The sequence below is a fragment of the Lissotriton helveticus genome, chromosome 2_1, assembly GCF_964261635.1.
Source record: "Lissotriton helveticus chromosome 2_1, aLisHel1.1, whole genome shotgun sequence".
In the NCBI taxonomy this organism is placed as follows: Eukaryota; Metazoa; Chordata; class Amphibia; order Caudata; family Salamandridae; genus Lissotriton; species Lissotriton helveticus.
Window position 1 is genome coordinate 427,434,999 of NC_136059.1, and position 25,852 is coordinate 427,460,850.

The window sequence follows — 25,852 nt, forward strand, 5'->3', positions numbered from 1 at the left end:
TAGGGGGTGCACTATTCTCAGAGCTGGCAACCCCTGACATACTGGTCTTCCAGCTGTAGACTGTCTTCCCCTCCTGCCTCTCCATCTGGGCCTCTGTACTCTCTGCTGTGGAGTGGTACCACCAGAAGACAGAACTGGTAGGGCACCTATGACAGCCACCATACCCAGCACCTTTGAGATGGTGAAGCTCCCATCAGCGGATAGTCTCCTGGTACAGACCAGGTCCCCCTGCTTGTGACCCAACTGGGAGCAATCCAAGTACTGGGGCTTGAAAAAGAGCACTCTTGGTGTCCGCCTACCATTACCCCCTACTATTCATAGAAAGGACATGGTGGAACCCCTACCCCTACACTATACTGGAACTTGCCTGGGTCACTGCGTACCTCTCCTTACTCTGATGGGGGAAACCTGAGCCATTTCTCTTAGGATCACTCCCCATGCCTTCCCAGATATTGTGGCACTCACCCAGAGGTCTTCCACCTTTGCAACCTCCCAGAGGTCTGTGAACGTGCAATCCACTGGGTGTTGGTGTAGCTCTGGAAAACAGTGACTGAACATGTGCTCTCTAGTAATCAAATTGTACAGCCCCTCAACATTGTTTAACTTACTACCCTTCACTCAACCATCCAGTGCCCTGCAGAAGTGCCTCCCAAAATTTCCCCAAACTGATAAGACAGTTTCTGACTACCCCTGAATCTAAACCTGCTCTCTTTTGGGGAGAATCCATATCTTTTGACAAGGGTATTCTTTATGTTGGGATACTTGAGACTGTTCCCCTTCTCTGTGGCCCGTAGGCCTTCCCTACCGTCACCAGGTATATGCCTCTATAGGACAGCACCCCAATCCTCCTCAGGGATCCTGTGCACCTCTACAGTACCCTCATATTCCTCAAACCATATGCCTACATCATCCCCATCCTTGAAACCAGGCACCAAGTCTCAATGGATTTGTGACAATCTACTGGAGCATGGCTAAGGAGTGCCACGCCTCCGTGTAGCCACAGGTGCCTCACGATCCCGCCCCATGCAGTATTGGCGGCAGCGACCTGGTGTTGAGCCGAGCATATTCCTGACTGGTGCGGTGTGGTGAGGTCACGGCGGGGTGAACACGCTGTGTTGGGCGGCGGACATATTTTGAGCATGATTGCAGGCTCCGATGGCAGGCTCCGACGTCTGTAGTTGACGCCGGTTTTAGTGGGAGAGCCCGAGGAGATCAGCTGAGGAGTCCACGGGCAGTCAGGCAGGATAATTGTATCGAGCAGCCCGCTTCGCGTTTACTTGCTTTCCTGCTGGCTGAATAGTGAAATGCAGGCAAAGCTGTGAAATGGAAGTGCATTGCACGTTGAAGTGAAGGAGGAGTTGAATGGAACCCCGAATCTGAAGCAGGAGTTCTAGGTGGCCAAGGGGGTGAGGTGAGGAGGAAAGTAGGGAAGGAAGAAAGGTGGACTGAGGATTGAGGACTTATTTGGGGAAAAGATGAAAAACACAATCAGGAGGGATAGCCTGCCCAAAAACGTATTTACATTTTCTGTGTAAGAATGAGTGAATTGTGGTGGGGAAGAGGAGAAAGGAAGCAAAATGGGTAAACCACAGAAGGACGTGATGCTGTAAGCAAGCCCAGTAAAGCAGAGATTGCAGCCCGCCTCAAAACAAAAACTCGCCAGGCTTTGGCAAAGAAAGCTGCACTTTGGGCTGCTAAGGAAAAGGGGGGGAGCAATTCTGCATCTCCACTTCTTGATACCACCATGGAGATCTCAGAAGATGATCTTCCCCCCACCTGTGTCCCTTCCGCATCCTTGCAATGCGGGGGCTCGTTTTAGCAGAATCAGAGATCGTCTAAGACCAGGCTAAGGCAATAATAAAATCACCAGAAGTGGCAGTGGCTGCGGCATCAACAAGTCCGGCGCAAAATGGTTTAAGGAAATGGGTAAAAGAAATGAAAGAATTCCCATTGTTCATAAAGAGAACTACCCCGAATTCTTCATATCTGCAACTCTCCTCTCTGATCTCAGACTCCGTCTCCAAGCCACCTAATGCTCCATCAATAGATGTAGAAATAGAAGAAGGAGAAGAAGTGGTTCCGACTGGAAGTAGAGAGCCTATTGAGGCGGGGGCAAAACCACAAACTTCTGAAATGAGCTGTCCGGGGATCTTGCAACAGCAATTGGACCAAATTTCACTACAAGTGCAAGCTCAAGTAGAAGTGCAAGCTTTGTTAGCATCCCGCGCACCTCCAACTTTCCCGAACAGAGTAGGGAATGAAGGATTAAGGATAAATCCCTCTTCTTTGCAGGATGTACTTAATAAAAGTCTTGAGATCGCAACCGAAATTCCGCAAAATTCAGTGCGAATACAGCCTCATCTATCATCCACAGCCACAATCTCAAGCAAAAGTATAAGAGAAGGAGCATCTGAGATTCCATCAGTACTTTCAACTCCTTTGGTGCAGATAGATCCTAAGGAGGGAGGCTTTAGTATGGACACTGGTATTTTGTCTACTAATGCTGGTCAAAGTTCAGAGACCAATGAGATGTATCAGCTAGCCATTAGAGACATGCTGAACCTAATCTTGGAGGAAATACAAGAAATGAAAAATGCACAACAAATAGAGACTAGTGAAGGGAATTTTTTAAATGTTTTCGACACTAGAAGAAGCACAGGCCCTTCTGAAAGAAATCTCAGCAGGGGCTAGTTGTTGAATATTCATACGGGGGCAGATATAGATGTTTTTAATGGCAATATTCTTTCTCCCCCATGCAGGTCGGATACAGGGTCACTTTTTGTTTCTGACTAGGTAGATCTGCTTTTGTGATAAGGAATTGTCTGTTAGATTTACATTTGCTAAATCTGCTAGATTTACATTTGGTAAATTATGTGCTTTTTCTATTCTTAAATATAGGTAGAGTTGATCAGGTTGCTAACTTGATTAACGGTGATAGAGATGTTTTAAATGGTAATATTTTTTTTTTGTCCACCCATGCAGATCTGATACAAGATGGAACAGATGTCCTTTAGATAAATGGGGAACCACAGTTTGGCGGGAATGTCAATTTGGATTATTTTCTGTTATTGACTAAGTAGATCTAATTTTGTGATGAGGAACCAACTGCTAGATTTACATTTGCTAAATCTGTTAGATTTTCATTGGGTAAATTATGTGCTTTCTCTATTCTTAAACATATGTTGAGTGGATTAGGTAGCTAACTTGATTAACGGTGAAAAGTTTATTGGGGGGTTCTGGGATCAGTGGGGACACTCAGGGTGTAATTCCATGACACCCAGTAGGCTAGTTGGGAAAGTCAGAAAGTGGATAGCGTGGTTGCTAGGGGTTTTTTCACATTCCGAGGGGGTGGGCAGTTTTTTTTTTCTTTTTGGGGTGGGAAGGGGGGTTTTCACAGCAGAAAAAAGAGCAGGAGCAGAAAGTTCATGAAGGTTGGGAAAATATACTAAGAATAGTTAATTACGGAAGATAATAAATGTAAGATCCTATCAGCCAATATAGATGGAATTTTGAACAAAAAGAAGTATGGCGCTCTTATAAGATTACTGTCCTCTCTAGATCCCCAAGTCTTGTTTCTACAGGAGACACATCTGAAATCTAACTCTCCAAAACTTGTTCTACCCAAAATATCTTCTAAAGTATTTTTCGCATCTTCAGGTCTGGCAGAGAGAGGGGTAGCAATCTACTTCTCATACAAACTTCCTTGGGAATTCTTAGAGGTTCATAGGGATAAACATGGGAGGTGGATATGGGTAGTAGCTAAGTTGCATGGAAAAATATTACATTTTATAAATTACTATGGACCAATTTCATATGATATAGGACCCTTGACGGAGATTTATGATTTATTGGTAGGAGTTTCTGGCCAGGTGTTATTAGGTAGGGATTTTAATTTTATTCAGGATATTGATAAGGATACCTCGAACTGAAATAGAAAACAATTAAAACCAAATACAAAAAGAATTTTGGAAGCTATTATACAAGAATATCAATTAGTAGATTCATGGAGAGAATTGAATGATAAGGAATTTTATACTTGTTACTCGTGCCGTTTTCGGATGGCTTCTCAAATAGATTTTTTTCTTAATTCTAGATCCCTTCACATTCGAGATGTCCGTTTAGGTGGCAGTCCCTGTTCAAATCACGCATACGTTGGGATGGAATTTATACGTGGGGGAGAAAGTAGGGAACGCCCTAGGTGGCAGCTAGATCGGCTTCTTCGGCAAAATGAGGAATGGGTAGAGGGATTTAGAGAATGGATTCAGGAATACTTCCAGATCAATGAAAACACTGCTACTCCATTCTCTGTGTGGGTAGGATTTAAGGCTGCAGCCCGAGGGCGGATAATAGCTTATACGGCGGGTCAGTCCCACACCCGAAAGGTTAAGATAGCCCAATTGCAATTAGAAGTGCATCAGGATTATGCTCCTAAACTCCAGTTCCTCCCAAATAAATATGAACAGACAAGGGCCGCGTTGAAGGAATTTTTTATCTTAAAAGAAGTTTGTAGCTCACAATTATTTCAGCAGAGGGTCTATGAGGAGAGCCAGCTAATTGGCAAACTCTTGGCGAATTCTACCAGAAAGAAGCAAGAGTCAGCTATAATATTGTCCGGTTTAGAAGTAGTTGACCATTTTCGCCGGTTGTATTCTGGCAAATATTTAGTGGAGGGCAAGTTAATTAAGGAATATTTTATAAACATGAATATCCCAAAACTTTCTGAGAATCGGATCGGTGAATTGGAAAAGGAAGTGGAGACTTGTGAAATTTTAGCAGCTATTAAAACAACCGCCTGGCCAAAAGCTTGCAGAAAGGATTGTTTCCCCATTGAGTTTTTTAAAGTTTTTGCAAAATAACTTTTGACTCCTTTGCGAAAATTATTCAACTTTGTTAGAGAGAGGGTACGGTTCCGGTGGTTTTTAAAGAAGCAGTAATCTTTTCTTTTGTTAAGAAGGAAAAAAATCCGGAGGACATGAACTCATATAGGCCCATCAGTCCTTTGAATTCTGATTATAAACTTCTGATGAAAGTATGGGCAGAACGTTTTTTACCGGCCTCCCAGGAAGTCATACATAAAGATTAAACAGGCTTCATAGCGGGTAGATCAATGGCAGCTAATACCCAGTTCCTAATACATGCCTTGGATTATATTAATACGAATTGTATACCAGGGAGAATTGTAATGGTCGACGCGGACAAAGCTTTCGATCTAGTGAGTTGGAGAACCTTGTTTGCCACCCTTTGATGGTTTGGGTTTCCTGTACAAGTAGTGGATATGCTGCGGAATATCTATCTGGGTGCCACAGCTAAGATTATTATTAATGCGAACTGTGCGAGAACTATTAAAATAAACTGCGGCACCAGACAGGGCTGCCCAATTTCACCCCTACTTTTTACTTTTTTTAATGAACCTTTGGTTTTAAAGATGCAAAATAATGCTGCTATCGAATCCCCAATTCCTGACATGGCCAAACTTAAATTATTTGCGGATGACATCATTTTGTACCTGACTCCGGAAAGGGAAAACTTTGAAACAGTCCTAAGGGAATTTTCTGAGTTTGAAAAAATAGGCGGGTACAAAATGAATGCACAAAAAACGGAGGTTCTAGCCTTAATGCTGATCTGAATTCTTTTCCACCTTGTTTGAAACTTCAAGCGACCAAAACTGACCCGATAAGATATATCGGGATATATGTATCTGCACAGTTTAATCAACTATTTGAGTTAAACTATTTGAGGATGAAGAGTAAGATTAAGAAGTTATTGGAACAATGGACATTACTCCCCTTAATGATAGTGGGTCGAATATCACTAATTAAAATGTCCATATTACTGCTGCTAGTCTTCCTATTCTCTAATATCCTGATAAAAATAAACCAGTCATATTTTAGGGAAATAGATACCTTATTTAGACAATTCATTTGGGGTAAGAAAGCTCCATGGGTCAAGCTAAATGTCTTGCAATTGCCTATAGAGCTAGCGGGCTTGGCGCTGCTGCATTTAAGAACATATTATGAAGCTGCCTTTTTAGAGTTGGTGTCGGGTTTGATAGGATCAAATTTTGATAGAGACAGCTTTATTATAGATAAAATGACACATGAAATTGGATCACTAACCCCAGTATTTTCAAAAACATCAAAACTTCCCAAAAAACACGTTACAAAACATTAAAAGATTATCTTTTTAGACTTCAGTCCTTTTATAAAAAGACGAGCTCGTTGGGTCTCCAATACTTAAAAATTAGCGAATGCGCTAGTTCTGGTCTCCAGCTACAATCGAGACACATAACTATTTGGGAAGGTTGTGGATTGTCTGAGCTAAGGCATTTTATAATACAAAACAGACCGATCTCCTGGCAAGAGGTATTGGCAAGGGCAGAGAACCATCAGAGGCTGACCTCGAATATTTACGAATTGTTTCCTTGCTAAAAAATACTAGTGGTATGCTGAATTCCCCCAACCCCTTGGTGGCTATTTTTTATGTGGCTAAAATAAGAGGGGTAGGAAATTGGTATAGGCTGTTGCACAAACTAGGACAATCCCCTACGCTAAATAATCATTTGGAGAAAATAAATTGGGAAACCGGATGTGAGCTGTCCGGGAAGGAGTGGGAGTCTGTTTGCATCCTGGGAAGTAAATTATTACGTGGTGCAAATTTTAAAAGGACGGCCTTTTTATCCCGATGGCTCTCTTACCTACTTCAGCTACCTAAAGTAAAAGATTCTCGGGGTTGAAAACAAATGCTTCCGATGTCAAGCTGAGGGACAAGGTGGTTGGCACCACACCTTTTTTACCTGTCCAGGCCTAAAGATTTTCTGGGAGACAGTTTTTTTTATATCAAGCAAGCAATCAGGAAAAGAATTCCGATTGAGGCTGAAACTTGTAAAGGGGGAATAAAGCAATCTGATTCCGAACCAGCTTTTATATTCATTTCAAGCTCGGTAGTCCGCTCCCTGATTTTACAAAATTGGAGATCCTGGGAAGCTCCTTCCCATCTGAAATGGTTCAATAAAATGAAAAGGACTCACAAATTTGAAGAAGCCTACGCCAGAAGGGTAGGAGCTACTAAGAGATTTGAAAATAATTGGAAGTTTTTTAATGAGTTCATAATACTGGAAGAATTTAACAAATATAGCAGCTCTTCTTTTTTTAGGAGACGTTTGCATTTTCAGGTGATTGTATAAAAGGTGTATTAATAGGAATTGACTGTTAAGAGCACACTAGCACTAGCACTTTATTGATATTGATATTGCACTTTAGGCGTAGCAGGGTTTTCTGATATTATTGTTATGCAATTTGGATAAATTGTATTTTGCACTTTGGTCTTATGAATAGTCATAGGATTAGCTGCTTTAACTTTCTGTAAATTGGCACTTTGCACTTTCTAGGCCGAATGATCATAGGTTTTGCTCGGTAAATAACTATAGGATTATTGGCTATAGCTTTTTACAGATCTGCACTTGGCACTTTATAGGATGAATCATTGTAGTTGATCTTTGCACTTTAGGCGTATTCGGATTTTTTTTCTTCTATTACTGCTATGTTAAAAGCGTAACATTTTCACTTTGCAGGTTGTCTTCTAAATGATTATGAAATCAACTGCTTCTGTCAAAAACTGTCTTATGGTTATTGATATTGTTTTTTAAGTATATAACCTATCATGAACCATATGCTCTGCTCGAATAAAATTGTTATCCTGTCCACCTCTACAGTACCCTCATATGCCTCAAACCATATGCCTACATCATTCCCATCCTTGAAACCAGGCACCAATTCTCCATGGATGTGTGCATTATTTCTACACCACTGAACACTTTAGTTTCACTGCCACCATCCCTGCTAGACTCTACTAGTTTGTTAGCTTTCAAATCTAGCTCTTTCAGGCTAGGTTAATGAGCCAGCATGCTCTTTTTCTCTTCTAAGGTTCTTGAAGCCTCAGCTGCTTCCATGGAAAGTTTTTCTCTCTCAAACTCAGCCCTCCTCTCATTTGCCAAGGCTTTGGCAGGGCTTTGCCAGCCTCAGCTCTTCTCTCCTCTGCAGCCACTTCATCCTTTTCAGGGCCACTGCCCTCTAGGTCCTCTGTTTTGAGGATCATCCGATCGGTACCAGGGCATTGATTTCTCCCAAGTGGTAAAATTGTCTTCTTTAGGATCTTACCCAGGATCTTTAGTTCCCGGGTCCTCTGGCACGAGGTTGGCCTCTGCCCATGCCCGCAAAATCTTTAGAGCCTTTCCTTTCTGGAGCTACTATTGGCTGGCAGTCCCCTCAATAGACAAAATCCTTGTGCTGGGCCACGATGGAGCTCTCCAGATTGATCAGGTCATACTCCAATTCTGCAGATGCAACAGCAAGAGTTACAAGTTTATGAAGGTTAAACAGGAGTTCCATTTAGAACAATTTCCAATTGAGAGAAGAAATGAGAATGTAAAAACTCATAATGGTCTTAGATATGGAATAGTAGTGTGAACCAAATCACTGTATGGAAATGAACAAATGCAAGCCCTATCCTCACCGCTGATCATCAATGTTAGAAATTGTGTTTGTGGTTGGCAGAGATATGAACCCTCACCATGGAGGAACCACAATCAAAGTCAGGGTAAGTCACAAACAAACCCAAAATTACTTTATGGTAGCTTGACATAGAGCAGTCAGGCTGAACTTGATGGGCAATGTGTAAAGTAATTCTGCCACACTTCAAACAGTAAAACTGTGAAAAGACCACCCAAAAAATGTCACACCATATTAGAAAAATAGCTCTTAATTTCATATAGAAAACATGACAAAAACAACAAAAATCTAAGAAGTTAAACTTGAGATATGAATTTTTAAAGAATAAACTGTAAAATAGATCTTACAAACAAGAAGCGCTTATGAGGGTTATCTAGACGCGCTGGACAGGAACAAAGTCTAGAGTTCTGGCCGGCCGCAATAGAGTGTGGGCCAGATAGTAGGACCCTGTGAGGCCATCTGAATAATTGTACCTAAAACCTGGTTGCGTAGAGAAAGATGTGGGGTGCCCCTGAGCGATGATTCATTTTTCCCCATGCAGTTGGAGTGATGCAGCAATTTTCTCCATGCAATGGCGGTAATGCTTTGCTTCCGAGGGTGTTGTGGTGGTTCCAAAAAGTGATGGTTCCAAAGGGGATTCGCCAGGTGCTTCCATGCAGTAGAAGCATTGCACCGATCTTCTACACATAGGGGCAGTGATGTGTTGGTCCTGAAGTGGCGGTTATGAAGGTGATGCACTAATTCTGAGTGTGATGCACCAATCCTGTTCCCAAAACAGTGGCAATGTGTCATTTTTACACTCACAGCAGACGATGCGTTGGCTCAGCTGGAGCAAAACACCTTAGGCCGACTTTCAAGGGTACAGGACTGAGTTGGCAGAGCAGACTTACAGATGGCATATTCCAGAAGCAGAGCGATTGGAAGTCTTTTATGTCCCAACCAGGAGGCAAGCCAGCAAGCCATTAAAGTCACTCTGGTTCTGGGTTGTAGAGATGCATGCCCAGTCCTTCTCACTCCCAGGCAAGAGGTCAGTGGGCAGCAGGGTAGCACAGCAGAGTATGAGTCCAGCAGAATGCAATACAGTAGAGTGGCCATCCCTGTCGCAGCAAAACAGTCCTTCTTTCTGGCAGAGTATCCACAGGTACAGAAGTGTATTGAAGTGGTAGGGTCAGAAGTACAGAAGTACAGTTCTTTAACCTAGTGGCTCATTTGAAGTGGAGGAGACTTAAAAGAAGGCCTTTGAAGTGTACAGAGGTCCTCCCTTCCTGCCCAGGCACCAGACTCACTACAGATAGCTAAACAGTTCTTTTTGTGGGAACAGGACACAGCCTATTCAGGTATAAGTGTGAGAGTGTGTCCAGCTCCTCCCACCGTCCTGCCCAGGAGGGCCGATTAGAATGTGGATGTCCCATCAAGTCACATCTAAGCTCGCTTTGGGTTGTGGCTGTCTAGAGAAAATGCATAAAGTCCAGCTGTCACCCACCCAGATGTATATTTAGGACCAGGCAGCAGGCACCAAATGGCTAAAGTAAGAAAATGCCAAATTTCTAAAAGTGCAATTTTCAGATCTACAACTTAAAATCCGACTTTTTCATCAGTTGTGTTTTTGAAATATGATTCCAGCGACAACTTTCTTGGGGTCCAATCACTTTCCAATTAAAAATCACACTCATAAAACATAATAAGGTAATCCCAATGCTATCCTTTGGGAGAGATATGTGAATAATACTTTGTGAAAAACAAATGTAAGAATTCTTTACTCTAATAGGACATATAAAACTTAAAAGTACATGCCCTACTTTTTAAAAACCCTGAACTTAGCCCGTGACTATCCAGGGCCTACCTTAGGAACGACTTATATGTGTTAAAAAGGAAGGTTTGGGCCTGGCAAGAGGTTTAACTTACCAGGTAGACATGGCAGTTTAAAACTGCACACACAGGCTCTGCAATGGCAGGCCTGAAACATGTTTAAGAGGCTCCTTAAGTGATTGGCAAAATAAATGCAGCAGGTTCACTAGAAACATTCACTTTACAGGCCCTGGATATATGTAGTGCACTTTACTAGGGGCTTACAAGTACATTAAATATATAAATTGGGTATGAGCCAATGTTACCATGTTTAAAGGAAGCACTTTAGCACTGGTTAGCAGTAAAAAATGGCCAGGGTCCTAAAGCCACCAAAAACGAAGTCAGCAAACAGGGGAGGAAGAAGAAAAAAGGTTTGGGGTTGACCCTACAGAAAGGGCCATTTGAACAGTGATAATATTTATTGTCACTTGACATTTTTACTTTTGTAACAAATTAATTTTGTATTTAAAATGTTACATATTTGTTTAAACCATACATAATATAAAATACAATATTAACTAAACTTGATTGTGCAATAACACTGCATTTATATTATGATCTTAAAAAAAATTGTTCTTTATGTACTAAATTTTCATATTAGCTGTGTCTTACCTGGTAACAAGATCACTTAGGGGCATATTACCAAGCAGGGTGATAGGCAATTATCGCCGCTTTAGCACCCGTTTTCGGCCGCTACGCAGCAATAATTCTATTGCTCTATTAGAAAGCTGTCGCTAACAGCAGTTAGCGATAGCTTTAGGCGATAGCGAGCGGTTTGAGTCCCGCTTTGCATGTCAGCGATATTTATCGCTAATGACATGCAAAGTGGGCGTACCCAACCTGTTAGCGACTGAAAGCAGTCGCTAACTTCGCTATCGCCTATTAGCAAGGCAGGCGTAGCGATGCAAATATTCCCGCTATCGCCAAAAACTAACGCCTGCTTTGACCAGTTCTTAGCCATTTTATCCAATAGGAGGTGGATAACATGGCTAAGAGCATTTTGTCGCTATGCGTGAATATTGCTGTATTCTCTGCGATATTCACGCTATCGCCGGAAAATTGATCGCTTTGGAGATAAACGTTGCTAATAGCACGTTATCTCAGCGATAATTTCCGGCGATGCTTAGCGATGAAAAATTTGTTGCTAAGCCTAGTTAGCGATAAATATCGCTAATCGTTGGTAATATGCCCCGTAGACATTTATAATGCTTTTCTCCACTTTTTAGGAACCCAGCACTTCCTGAAATCTTCCATGATGCTGTTATGTCATTTTGGGAGGATCTAGGAGATATGAAATTGGGCATCTCATTGATGTACGGGGAATATTTTCATTTGAGGAAGTTCAAGGCAATTGCGGGGTTGAGCGGAAAGATTTTTTTAAGTATCCGCAGACACAGAGTTTTGAGCTAAGAAAAGTGGGGGGGGCAAGAAGTTTTACTACATATCCTCTAATGGAGGTAGTAAGAGAGGGGGCTGCGCTATTTGTCTGATATACCTGGGCTGAATCAATTGAATCAATTGTTGCAAGAAAACCTGGAGAAACAAGCCACAAAATGAGAAATTAGACTGTGTATGTTTTTTGGAATCTTTAAAACTAGGCCAGACTATTTTGTGCTTGGCCGGGTTACATGCGCAACATTATAAAACAATCTTTAATCTCTATTAAACACCGACTAAAATAGCCATAGGGGGGCCTAGTTGGTATTTGTTGCCCTTGTTGCCAAAGTGCAGAAGGCGATTTTATACACATGTTTTCTACCACCCTCTGTTAGAAATTTTGAAGAAGGCTCAAAAAACTTTTTTTAGAACAATCCCTGAAATAGAAAGTAACCCTAACCCCTGAACTAATGTTGTTAGGGGTCTGTAAGGAGGAACGTTGAGGATACATCAATATTTTTTGATTCTGGCCATGGCAGTGGTTAATAAATGTATTTCCTCTGCCTGGTTGGACCCGCTGGTCCCACCTTCCATTAATGACTTGCTGGGCTTTTATCATTTTTTTACCTTGAAAGGGAGGTTTATGAATGAAAGGGTTGGTTGGCAAACAAATTCACAAAGCATATATGGGCACCGATTTTTTGCTGGAAAAACAATATAGAGATGGCATAAGATGATTTATGAATTACTATTATGGTTGAATCTCCTCATGTACTGAATATTTAAAAAAAGGAAAAGGAATTTATAATGCTTTTCAATACTTTTGCTCAGAGTTTATATTCAATGTGCCAATTGTCTCTGGTAGAATTGTCAAAAGCCCCTAGATTGGTGCTAAGAGATTTAGACTGCGCCCTATAGAATGTTACTGTATGATATAATTACTGCATTTCCTTTTTGCCCATGTTCAACTTTTACAGTTGTTCTCAATGAATGACAGTATTCTATGTTTTTATATGCTAATACAACAGCGGTAGTTCATTTCACACAGAACGGCGGACTCAGTGACAGTTTTAGGTGTTAAAGAGGAGTGCATCAAGGATGCATCCTTGCCCCTTTTCTATTTACATTGTATATTACTGGGCTAGAATCCCACCTGATCTCACTGCAGGGTGATAACCCGAGAATAGGAACTAGACCAGCACTAGTCCTGTTATATGAGGACGATGCAGTGCTTATGGGACGAACACCTAGAGCATTACAAATGATAATTGACAGGTTTGTCTCCTTCATGAACACACTAGACTTATCCCCCAATTTTACTAAAACATTTGTTATGGAAATAGGGCATCTGGGGACCAGTAAAAAAACGTACAAGGCAGGCACTGCTAGCTTAGCCAAAGTCTTGACTTTTACATATTTGGGTGTTTTATTTGATGATCAATTAAAATTGATTACCCTGAAGGAGGAAAAGTTGATGAATAAAGCACTGGGAGCGATCACAAATTATGCACCCACGTTAGGTACATAGTACCCGGGGTTGATCTTAAAATTATATCAATCATTTTGAATTTCTAAGGCCTTGTACAGGAGTGAGATTTTGGGCTATAAAGTAGTTACAGTTACAAATCACCCAAAATACTTTTTTGAAACAGATTTTAAAAGTGTCTCAGGGAACACCCGTTTTCACTATACATGAGTAATTGGGTTTCAAACATATTACAGACCTAGTTGCAGTTAGACCTTTGATCTGTTCGGTGAATGATTGGTCCAACAAAGAGGGTTCTTTTAATCAAGCTGTAATTGAGGATTGCCTCTCCTTGGATCAGGCATTTACCTGGTTAAAATACATTAAAGTATCATTCAGTGCTCTAGGAACATCTGCTATATTTACAGATTATAGGACAGTGAAGAGGGATGATAAGATGTTAATCAAAGATCTATTTTTTTAAAACAATTAGCGCTGAGCGTGTAGGGAAGGAGCTCATAAATCCTATGGTAAGAGTGCACACTCTGGTAAAATCAGCATTGGGAATGGAGCCTTACCTCTCCATGTTTACTAATCCCCATGAGCGTTTTTTAATTACCCGTTTTAGACTGAATATGTTTCACCATGTAGTTGCCCCTCCTCTTGGTTTTGTAGTATGAGCCAAATATAGAGGGCCCTTTGGCTGTGGCAATAGTTCTCCACAAGATATTTTACATTTCATCTTTTTATGTAAATATTTTACGCTGCCTAGACGTCAATTTTTAACACGTTACTTGAAAGATATGGGGGTCAGGCAAGCTTGTGTTGCTCTTTTACATTTGCAACTTCAGCAAGATATTCTTACATTGAGTGTGAATATTCATTTACTAAGAGCGATGATAAGATCAAGAAATTCCAGACATGAGTGAGATCAGAAGGGACAGTGTGGGACCAGGTTTGGATGTTCGTAGAATTGAATGTACAGGCCGGATTTTACGATTGTTTTTATGTAACGAGGAACTTGTGTAAAACATAGTGCAGTTTTTAATGTATCTCTAAAGAGTAATTTAAGACAAGGTTGGTCCTGTTTTCTAGTAGAATGATAAGGTATATTTGGATTATTAGTGTGTAGTGAAAAAAATGTTTCAATTAATTTAATATTGTTTTATGTAGGACCTCTTTTATGGCGTTGTCACTGCCGAATAAAGATTGTTTCTTATTATTAATATTATTGAAATGTGTAATTATTTGAAAAAGTATTTAATCCATATTCTTTTTTTGGTGGAACAGATTTGAAGTAACTAAAAGGTTCGTCTTAGTGCTGTTGTTAAGGAGAAAATAATGATAAAACGTAAAGGTATGTTTTGATTTTAATAACCTATCTTCCTGAGTATCTTCATTTTTTGGGGGGCAATAATGGGATATTAAAACAGGTCTGCTAAGGTACTATTGCCCACATACAGAAAATGAAGCGAATTGGATTAGAAAGCTATTTATAGTAGATCTGCAAACATAAATTACAAGATGATTCCAAAAAATTGCCATGATTTTCAAATTGTAACTTTAGATGTAAACTTTGAGCAGTCTTTTTCTATCCGGTGTAGCTTCTGTAAGTACTTTTGCTTCTGTATTACCTTATCACAGCAATTTCAGTTGTTTCCATCACAAATTAGGAAAACTCTCTACTTATCCGTAGAACTGTCAACATGATGAGATTTCTATTTTCAAACCATTTTACAAAAAAAGGAGAATGCATGAAATAGTGTAAAATGATGAGTGATGAATGCTGTTATGAAATGCAGCGAATTCAGTAATGTGTTAGAGATCAACAGTAATGGTGTGTATAGAAAAGATGATTAATAATAAGCTTTGTATTGATGATTAGACTGTAATCATGTATTCGGGTTATATGTGTCTTCAGAAATTGGAGGTGGCATTTTGCAGTGATCACATCTTTATCTTTCAGATAACACATCACAGGTAAGAAAGGAACTGACAATATAAAAAGGGCATACTCGAGCCAGGAGGCGTTTGAGCTATTTGAAGTGTGATTACTAGAAATTGAAATATTTCCAGTGCTTTGTAGCATGTCGTTTTTTCCAAGCAGCTGTGAATGTGCGCCTATTTGATGTTTCCTTCAGGACGGCGCTAATGTAATCGATGGTGCTTTGTATTTTCAGAGGTATTGTCAAATCAATATATACACCTACGCCTATACATAGGCCTACAACGTACTTTTAACATTATTTTAAAAATCTGAATTTTGATTCAAGACGGGATTCTTAAGTGCGTTCCCACACTGAAAAAAAAGAAAAAACAGTTTGGGGATGTTGACTTTTCTATGCTGATTTTGTATTTTTTAATATTTAACTAGGATTCGTTCTGGAGTTTAACATGAAGTAGCTTGTGATTATCACTTATTATTAATGGATGGTGACTGTCAATTTGCCACATCTTAACAGACTAGTACATGCTAGCCATAGGTAAATAATGTATTCAAATATTTCACAAAAAAGACATTTGCTACTGGATCAGCCAGTTGTGATTTGTAAATGTTCTTTAATCACGGAAAGAAGTGATGTAAGAGAGTAGATCAAGTAAAGAGAGTAGTATGAGACCTTTAAACATGCAAAACAAGATGCTTAATCTACCACTGGTAGCTAGACCGGATTATGGCATCAGATTTGACACTGCTGCCACCTACAACACCAGCAGTCTTGTTAATGAGGTCATTGTTACTAAGATATTGAACAAAATGAGCAGCACCACCCTCGCCATGACCGTAGCAAAAGCAACAGTTATCTGTATGAAAGCAATAATTTCTCCATCGAAAGGGCATGAAGACACGTGTCAACTATATTGGTGACAAACTAGTTGTGTTAGATGCACGGTGGGCAGATGTCTAAATTATCGCTATTAACCACAAAAGTTGGCAGACTGCAATGTCCATAAACAATTGAGTAGGGCATAGACGTGTATTTCACATATTTGTTTTAGGTCTGTAACCTGGAATAAAGCCTTCCAGGGGAGACTTACTATATGATGCAGGCATGATTCTAACAGTGGGAACTGCAAACATTTGAGGTGGGTTAACAAGGGAGGGAACAGAACAGCGGCTGCTATCCGTTAACAGCAGTGGGGCGGAGTGGGGGTAAGGGGAGGGGGGAATAGGTTAAAAAGTCACTTACCTTCTGGCCGGCCGATTGGCCAGCTGCCACCTTTCCTAAGTCCTCTCCCTGGCTTCTTGGGGTGGCAGAAAGCAGGAAGCACCAGGGTTCACAGGATCCTTGCATCCAACACAACACTACAATGCAGCACTGTGATTGGTCTGAGTGCCGTGACGTGGCACTTAGCCAGGGGCTGGGGGTGGGCATGTTCTCCAGATAGGGTGTAGAGGGCCAGCCCAGCACTCATGGTCACATAGGGAGTGCATACCACTCCTCCCCCTGCTCTGAGGGCAGTGCCGCCCCACAAAGACGCTGCAATGGAGAAAATTAAAATGATAATAACCTCTGGTTATTATCATTTTATTTTTCACTTTTTTACACTGCAAAAAGCAGTGGGGCAACATTCCTCCGCCTTAGTCGAGGAGCTGCCACAGGAACAAAAGGGTGGCTATGCATCTTTTAGCAAGGATCCTAGATGAATGTGAGGGTCAGACCCTACACAAAGAACATCTGAGTGGAGGAGTTGATAATGAAAAACCATGCATTGGGGATCCAGCATGATCATGATGGCACCCTAGTACTGAACCTAACAACTTACACATATTCCACTTCCAAAATTAAATCAACCATTTGCTGGCATTACTCTTTGCATGAAGGGAACTTGGTTGTTCTTCCTCAGTTAGAATTTTATGCATCTGCTGTGCGACAAAAGGAAAGACTATTTGTCTAGTACAATTGATCTGAAATGTAATCTTAAGTATTGACATACAGACATTTAGAGCTGCGTACCTACATTTCCTGCGATTAAACAAATCAGTGGTGCATTAATATGTACATTGTCCCACCAGAAATATGTGATCCAGATAAGGTCAGTGTTATCCTTTGACCAAGTTTCCAACTGCAATGGAGGCAGGGCATTTCACCAACATGCCACTGGAGAAAAGACTACATAAGTGAGTAAGGTTGGTGTGTCTCTCAAAGAGGGCAAGCAGCTGTTGCCCGGACATGGAAGATATGAGATCTAAAGTGCTGAGCATGGATGTGTGAATCTTTCCCTACGACTTCCAACATCACTGATTTATGAATGAATGAAAATTCAAGGCATCAATTCAGAACATTGGAGGAGAAGAATGTTGTTAAATTTATCTTTCAGCCTTTCCTTTATCAGCTTCTTTGGGGATAACGGAAGAATCCCTCATGTTTAGGGAACGTAGGAAGTTAGGTACAAAGATAAAAGGGGTTCTCTTTCTTAATGTAAATCCGTATTTAAAATCTATACATATATATGTTTGCCCTTGTGGATTTACAACTTCAGACCTTTATGCATTGGCCCGAAGTTTCTCTTTCAAAAATCCAACTGGCTGGGCAGTGACCTCCTTCTCTGTAACATCTTTTGCAAATGAATGATATAGTGCCACTTACTCATAAACCTACTGAGCCTAATTGTTGAAGATTTAGCTTTAGCAAGTTTAAGCTTAAAATGCGTGCTGTCCCCCAGTTCCAGAGTTGATAAATCTAGGTGTCATAGCAACCATTAATGATGGTCATTCCTTACCTTGTAAGATCCATTGCTTTGATTGGGTTAGGTGAACAACTGACATCTGACTAGGGAAACCTATTGTGCTGCCTAAAATTAGCTCCACACTGTAGAGGAATGCCTAAAGACACTGTCCAGCTGACTTAGTGTCAGCTCTCTGACACCTCTGTGATTGTCCGCCAATGCCACACACTGGCGCAAGCCTGGCAACTGGAAGACCACAAGCCGCTGGCAAAGATATCAGGCCCATTTCCAGACCACATATAAGAAAACTATCTAATAAAACACATAGAGCCTTTATTTTGTATCTTCTTGCTGTGCACTAGTGGCAATGGCCACCTATCGTCATGAGGCCGAAAAAAACATACTTCTGATTTCTATGAAAGTGTTGTGCTTATATTAGGCACAATCATGACTGCCTGTTTTAAAAAAGAGGGATACATTTATTGGAAAAAGTCTACCGTGACAAACACAGGCGATGGGGCAATGGTCGACTATTTCATTTTTACCCCTATACAAATCACATGAATGCATTCATTCAAGTATTGAGACGACTTTTGCATCTCCTCCTCATCAAAGTTTAGCATGAGTATAGACATCACTGTCAACCATAGGGCTGCTCATATCACTACAAGATATTCTTTACTGGCATTCATTATGCATGATTAGAAGTCACACTAAAACAATAAAATTGTACGGTCCTACAATTTCCATTTTTAATAAAAAAATCTCCCATACCTGCTAAACCTTGAAGGTAACACAGCTCAAATGAATGACGTGTCTTTGCACAAGCAATTTGTGTTTTCTACTGTTCTATTCTTTTTATAAACAGTATTCATTTATTTGGTTCAAATAACCCATTAGTTCAGTATTATTTGAAACATCTGGTCCGGTGATTGTGGAAAAGTTCGCTGGCCATTTGTGATCATGCAAGCCTTTGACAGCAACGACATCATTTTAAGTGGTAGTAGTTGATGACATCATTTATGAAATGTTCTGTTACCTCTTGCTGATTCAGGAACCGACTCACTACTATACTTAGCCTATCTGCTAAACGTTGTATCTAGTAACTTTGGCCGTTTTCTGATGGAAATATATGCACTTAGGTTCTCAATGCTCCCCATGAAACAGCCAAATGCTATATAAAGTTCTCTGTAAGACTCTTGCCTTCTGTGACCTATACCTCCAAAGCAGGCTTCTCCAACGAGTAGCTCGGGAGCTACTGGAAGCCCCCAAGCTACCTGTAAGTAGTTCTCCTGTGTGAAAGGCCAGCCGAAATAAACATGCATCAAAAATTGAATAGGGGGACAATAAATGTGTGTGTATTCAGAACTCATAGAAATGGCTACATTTCCTAACCATATTTAAAGTTGAGTGATGAATCCTTTGGCATTGAGGAGACTTATTACTACTGGTATTAACTTGGTTCAGTGGGCATTGCAGCTATGGCTGTTACTATATTACCCATGTAGAGACATACCATATTGACAAAGCATTTTATAAAGTCATGTTGGCAGTCATGCCTGCTGCACTGAGGTAATAACTGCTGGCCACTTTGCACATTTTAGCCACTAATATCATCTTGTCTGATGTAGTCATTGTTATAACTGTAATAATATCAGTAGCTTGGAGAGCTTTTCATTTTAAATGAGTAGCTCATAGAAAAGGTTGGAGACTCCAGCTGTGGGCAGTCTAAAAGTGTTGAGTGAGAACCCGAATATTTAAAGCAGGCACTGAAGACACTTCCAATTGTTTAGTTGGTTAGTGCATCAATTTAAATATGGAAAAAGACCGCTGACAACTACAATCAGTGCGGCAATTTTGGGATTTAACTATTTTTAAATGCATGTTGTTCCTTTTGGTTTTTTTATCATTGGGTTATTCAAATTAATGTATCATATGGACTTTAAGTGCACATTGTTCACTTTTGTCTGCAGCACGCACAATCGGATTAGTGATTAGTTTGAACTTACAAAATTAGTTATCCGATACAGATGGGTGAAATAACTCCCAGAAATATTTTTGATCAATTTATAAAAGAAATCTAACAGTTTCCCTATCACATCACGTGCAGACCAACCTGTGATTTTCGACGATAAAGACGTTGTTTGATAACTGAAAATTCAAAAGCCTTCACTTTTACCTTCTTATCTGTGTATATGTTTCAGAAATGATTTAAATAGTTTCTTCTCTAGAGACAAGAAATATATATTTTTTAAATTAAAGAAAGTTGTGTGCCTTAAAAGTGCCCTAATTGCATTGTTTTGAGCATTATTGTTTTAAATAAGTCATGTGTTGGAAAGTCTGAAAACAAAATATGAGGGGGCTTATTTACAAGCCTCTTGTGCCACTTTTGCGTCATTTTGAGCATGGGAAAAGTGACGTACGGGTGGCGCATGGGGCTTGTACATAGGCCCCGAAATGCAGATCTTCAATCAAGCACAGAATAGTTATACCGTGTCCTCAGTGTGCGTGGTCTGTATTGGTTACTGGGACCCACAAATCCATTGGTCCTTTTTATAATTCTGTCGAAAAAACCCTACTTGATGTTATTAATTTTATACCATTACACTTTAAACATGATGAAAGAAGTTTTTTAATTGATGAGGTGTTTTCAAGGCTGGCTAAACTATTGACAGAATTAGCCATAAGTCTATCACATGAACTTCTAAGAGACGGTGCCATTTTTTAGAGCTGTGGGGCATTCCAAAATTCCCTTTGGTCTTAATTAGAGCAAGTGATAGAAACTGTTAACTCGCAGCTGGTAAATAGCCCGGCTGTTGCCGTCACTCTCGCACGTCCCTTCAGTGTTCATGATTCCATGTTTGACAAAAGTATTTTTGAATCTTTTGAGATGTTACCTTTAACAATGACTCGCTGATTTGGGGTTCAAGGTTTTTAAAGCAAATCTCATTAAATTAGAAATAATATGTAAAATCTAAAGAACTAAAAATGTAGCTGATTTACTTAAGACAACATTAAGAGGTACGCTGTGAACAATAGAGGAATGAAGAACTACTGTGAAATATTGAGAACTCCATTGAAATCAGTGAGGGGGCTCAGGGTTAATAATGACTGGCATAAGCCTTTTGCTCCACGATTCAAATGTTTCTCTGTTTCTCCTTTTCAGCATAACTGGAAGTAAGCCGAAAAGACTGAGATGTGAGATAGAACTTGCCCCGGACAGTCGGAACGGTATTGTTTGAGTTACGCCTGTCCTATCCTTCTCCTACACTTATTCCTACTTTCTCTTTTCCTCCACCTTTATAACTTTAATCCTACCATCAAAATATAGCTAGCACGGGGGACCCGGCCGAAAATGTACCCTTTTTGTATCTTCTCACCGTGTATTCTCAGGGGCGGGTATCCCATATTATTATTGTTTTGCTGTATGTATATATAAAAATCACAAAAATAAAAATTAATAAAAGAAAGGGTTAACCATCCGTAGCCTTCGTAAAAAAAACAAAAAAAAAGGGTGCGTGCGGTGCATTGAATGATTGTTCATTTGCATGAAGGTGCTACTTTTGCACATAAACAATCACTAATGGCGATTTGCAACTTCTATGTGTGTCGCAGAGTGCAGCACATATAGAATATGCAATTCGTCATTATTTAATGATTGTTAGGTATAGGAGGGTGTCTCTTCCTGCACATGAACAATCATTAATGGTGATTTGTAACTTGTATGTGTGCTGCAGAATGACGCACACATAGAAACAGCAAAATTGAGGAGAAATTCATAATTTCTACTTGTTGCGCCAGTTTAAGACCAGATTTTCCCTGGCCCTATTTTTGGTGCTGCCCCATATTTACATCAGCCTTGTAAATAGGGGGGAGTGTCAAAAAGCAATCGATGTTGCGATAGAACGCCCACTTCAACACCTATTGCCCGCCCCTTACAATCTAAGTGCTGCATGAAAGGGGCATTATTTACAAGGCTGCGTTAAGCCAAGTTAAGCCACGTTAACTGGCTTAACGCTGCCTTGTAATAAGGCAAAGGGGTTATCGCCACCAGAACGTAAAAAAAGTGATAATCTGGTGGTGATAAGCCCTTGTAAATATGTCCCCTGGAGTGCTTCCTCTCTGTGTATTCCACCCATGAAGAGTGTTCCAAAAAAGGATACATTTAGATGACATCACACATTTAACACCTTCCTTGCATTCGTCGGCCAACGGACATCGCAAGCATTACCTCCGTAGTGCTACGCACGTCCGTTGGCCGACGCAGCCCCGCCCATTCCTTTAAACCGCCGCCTCGCGGCAGAATTGCTGGTTAAGCGGTTAAAGCTAATATTGCAAGAAATGACATCACATGTTCCTAGGGCTTAGTGTACAATACACAACTGTAACAAACTCAAGGAGATGATGTTTCGGACACTCACCCCCATTCACAGATCATCCTGGGACCAGTTTCTGGGTAACACCGCTCATCAGCCAGGCAAGCTTGAATCCAGTGGCAAAGTGAGCAAAGGCCCCAATTCTGGGCATACCCTGCCAACATAGGGCGAACAAAGCAAACACAAGGAGATGATAGACGGAGCACTGAAACTTTTCAGACACTCACCCCAGTCACAGATCTGGGTTGAATCCATCAACGTTCTTTAGCTCACTTCACCACCTCAGTTCAGCCCCAGCCATATGCAAATCAGTCTTGACCCAGTCCTTCAAAGGAACAGTCCAGCCCAAACTGCCGAGCCAGGTCTTTCATGGACCGGAAACAAGAATCCGGGATCGATTTCGGGGTAAGACCCCAGATCCATCGGTCTTGGAGCCCGTCTGGGTAAGCGGTACCGACTGGGAGACTATTGAGACAAAGTCTGAGAGTACAAATATTCATTATGATTCCCAGCGCCCCATGCGTCTAAATATCCACCTAATAGCCTGTGTCCTGGTTGAGATCTAGCGGGTATATTGTATACTATCATTACATTGGTGCTTGTGCTGTTTCTGTGTGGACCACACCTTAACATACGCTCCTCGCTGGTGCATATCCCATGCCTGATGTGGCAATTTCCAACAACATGGGCAAGCACGACACAAAACGAGCTAAACCTACCTTTGAACACAAAAAATTCACCCGGCACAAGGATGATGAAGCGGATACTGACAACAAAACTAGCGTTAAAGAAGGTGCTGAGGGAGGTGGTGATGATTTCCCCGCCCTATTACTTGAGATGAAAGCAAGCCTAAAGACTATCGACCATAAATTAGACATGCTGAACTCGAGGTTGGACCAGGTTAAAAGACAAATGGACTCTCATAAGGAATGCCTAGATGTACTAGATAATCGTACTACCGAGCAACAAGAATTCCAGGTGGGAACTAAGGAACAACTGCTAAACATGGACAGAGTGCTTAATATAATCAAGGCCAAGAACAAAGATTTGGAGGCCCATTCTCGCTGAAACAATCTACACATCACGAGGAACCCAGAAACAACAGCGATCGTGAAGATAGAAACATACGTGGAGAACCTGATGCACAAATTATTTGATCCTGACCTTACAGCACTCTTCGTATTTGAAAGACCCCACCGCACTCTCTGCCCAAAACCCCTGTTGGGATCCACGCTGAACTACCGGGTCTGCAATGCTATGCTCAGGCTGGCTAGAGTGCATGGGAATATCAATCATAAGGACAACAACATTTCCGTCTACCCAGATTTCACCCCAGCAGTCCAAACAGCCAGGCGTGAATTTGTGGCAGTTAAAAGGTTGTTGCGGCAGGCAGAAATACCATATGCTCCTCTATACCTGGCCAAATTAAAAGTTAATTATGAGGGGTGGGTCTACCACTTAACTGACGTCAAGTCTGTGTTAAAGTTTTCTAACCACGTTGGAAAGGCCCAAAATGCAGCAAAGTCACCCTCCCAAGATGCTCTTGAAGCTAGACTCAATGATAATGACTGATTTGATAAGAGCTGTAATGCCGGATATTGTTAACCTAATTTCATGGTTAAATTCAGTGTTGGAAATGATTATAACGTAATATTGATGCTGTTGCATGCCTCCACTCTAAAAAAATATATTAGTAGGGCCTATGCGACGCGCTCACCTGATAAATGCAGCCACCAGGCCACCGGGCGGGGCTATATGCAGGCAAAACCATGCCCCAGGGAGATCTCCCAATACTAGTCCCTTGACAAGAGTTAGGGACTCAATTTATGGTTGGTATGTAGGGGTGGGCTTCTATACTCAACCTAATTGGAGGGGTAGGAGTGGGCGAGGGGGGGAATGGGAAGTCAAAAAGCTTAGACAGGACAGCTGCATTACATATCTTTTAAACAATAGAAACGGCAAACCGCGAAATAGCCAAAGCAATCCACATGTGGTCAGGTCAAGGTCACTACTGAGTATAGCTAGTTCATATAATTGGCATGTGAAAGATCCATATCATGTCAATTATCCAACATGGGCAAAATCAACAGCAATCTGAGATAACAGACTATAATTTTCTCACAGGGAAAATCAGAGGGGTGAACAATTTTTGTAAAGCTTGTCTTGTACAATCATTTTTAGTCAGGTACAATATTGATATTTGTTTTATGACCGAAACACATTTTCACAACACATCGCACACCAAGTTACACAACAGATGATGGGGAGTTATATACTCCTCCATTGATTCCAATTATGCCAGAGGGGTGTCCATACTGATTAGACGTGACGTAAACTGGAGAACGACTACATCACATGTGGACCAGGGAGGTAGATATGTGATACTGGGTGGGATCTATGGTCCAAATGTGGACAAGCCTGAGTTCTTCCAAGATGTCTGGGCCAAAATACAAATGGTAAGGTACAAAACCATAATATGGGGAAGAGACTTCAACGCAATAGTGGATGATCACATGGACAGGAAGGGTAGCTCCCGCAAATTGTACCCAAGATCTACTGCAGTTATAAATGACATTATCACTGAAGGCTGGTTGACAGATATATGGAGGAAATGGCATCCTACACTAGACAAGGGAACCTGTATCACGGCTCAATATAACACTTGGTCTCGACTAGACTTCTGGCTGATTTCCCCAGACGTGGCAACCTGGACTACACCCATACAACACTTACCCAGAACACCTTCGGACCATACCGCAGTCCAGCTGACATAGACTATACCAGAAGGCCTGCCAAAATCGGCCTGCTGGGGACCTCCTCCACATGCCCTCACCAACACCCTATTTAGAGAAGAGATTAGAGGTGACATAATGGAATATTTCTCCATTAACTCTGGTTCAGTACAGACACAAGCTACACTATGGGAAGCATTTAAAGTTGTGCTCCCTGGAAAATGCATCTTGAGGCAGGATGATGTCTTACAATCCGTCAAACAAACACTTCATAAGCCGGAGACAAATATTAGAGATCTGGAATCACAACAGTATAGCACTGGGGACATACAACAGTCGGGTGACATTAGGGGCCAAATATCAGGGTATGAAGAGGAAGCCGATAGGGAAGTGAAATTCCTAGGGAAATATGCTCAATTACCTTGACAGGTGAGGGTGATAGACCGGGCGTAACGCTGGCTAATACTGTATAATCACACAACTCTGAACTATTTATCACAGATATTCTAGGTAATGATAATTATGTGCTGGTTAGAGTGCCCCAGCTTATACTGGAACAATTTACAAATCATTATACTGCACTCTACAAAACCTCCTCCCAGACGACTCTTAGGAATTTCTGTCATATTTAGATTTCCTTGAACTGCTTTGGTTGGCAGAGGCCATAGAGCCGACTTGGAGGAGCCCTTCTCGGTTGAGGATTTTACTCAGGTAATAAACAGTCTTCCCTCAGGCAAGGCGCCAGGCTCAGATGAGCTAACAGTGGCATTCTACAAGTCTTACCCCGACCTGCTTGCACCCCAGCTTTTGACATTATACTAGGTGGCGCAAGGGTGAGGGATGTTTCCTCCCACACGGAGAGAAGCTATATCATCATTG